This window comes from Balaenoptera acutorostrata, chromosome 3 (assembly GCF_949987535.1).
Source record: "Balaenoptera acutorostrata chromosome 3, mBalAcu1.1, whole genome shotgun sequence".
NCBI classification, from domain to species: domain Eukaryota; kingdom Metazoa; phylum Chordata; class Mammalia; order Artiodactyla; family Balaenopteridae; genus Balaenoptera; species Balaenoptera acutorostrata.
Genome location: NC_080066.1, coordinates 26,296,711 through 26,297,725, shown reverse-complemented (window position 1 = coordinate 26,297,725; position 1,015 = coordinate 26,296,711). Strand labels below are relative to the sequence as shown.

The following is a 1,015-nucleotide window of genomic DNA, read 5'->3' as shown; positions in this document are numbered from 1 at the left end:
TAGCCTCTGGAACGTGCCTGAGGCTCAGACTGCAGCCTTTCAGTGCAGGACTCACAGTCTCCAAGGCCCGATGTCACCACGGCCCGAAGCTGAGCTTGTCACAGGATTTTGGACCAAGTTCCTGCTGCGTGAACCTCAGGAAAGACACATGGTGGAGGCAGCAGGACCACAGCTGTGCTTTCCATCAGGGTCTGCTCTGGGAGCCCCTCCAGCCCACACCTGCCACAACTGCTCCTCAACCACCCAGAAGGCAAATGCAATGACCCGTGACCACGGAGGTTTCACAGGCTTTCCTTGCATGTTTTGCCTGCTCACGGTGTCATGCCCTGATGTTCAGAACTCATCCTCTTTCTCTGTTGTATTCGGCAAACTTCATCGGGATACCTTGAAGTACTTGACTTACAGATTCTCAGAATTCAGACAGGATGCTGTCAGTGTCGTTCAAACACAATTGCATTTTGCAATTATTTCTCGATGCTTAATAGATATGAAGCACCAAGCTAGGTCACTAGAAGTAATGTAAGTGTTAAAATTGGAGCAATCCAGAGGCAATTAGCATGGCCCCTGAGCAAAGATGACACACAAATTTGTGAGGCATTCCATGTTTTTGGATGTAACTGACCTTATTGTGCTAGCGATTTTGTTATACATACATAAAAATCACTACTTTGTACACCATAAACTTACAAAATGTTATACGTCAATTTTAGCTCAACAAAGCCAGAAAACAAAAGAAAGCAAGCAAGTAAACAAGAAAGTAAGAAAGAAAGAAAAGGAAGGAAGGAAGGAAAGGAGGGAGGGAGGAAATAAAGAGAAAGGAAGGAAGGAAAGAAAAAAAAAGAGGAAGGAAGGAAGGGAGGGAGGGACAGAGGGAGGGAGGGAAGAAGAAAGAAAACTTAAGAGGGAGGTGACACAATTACCACTCTCAAGGGACCTGCTCGAAGATTTGGAGAGGTGAGCTCACAAATGGACCTGAAATACTGCAAGGACGGCATGAGAAAGAATAGAGTTCAGG

General features: G+C 45.7%; 1 non-coding gene across 1 annotated transcript; it reads left to right on the top strand.

Moving 5' to 3' along the window:
- Positions 1 to 505: 505 nt before the first annotated feature.
- Positions 506 to 609, top strand: LOC114236031 (U6 spliceosomal RNA). The gene has a single exon (XR_003622074.1). It is a non-coding gene; the product is annotated as a U6 spliceosomal RNA (small nuclear RNA).
- Positions 610 to 1,015: the final 406 nt, after the last annotated feature.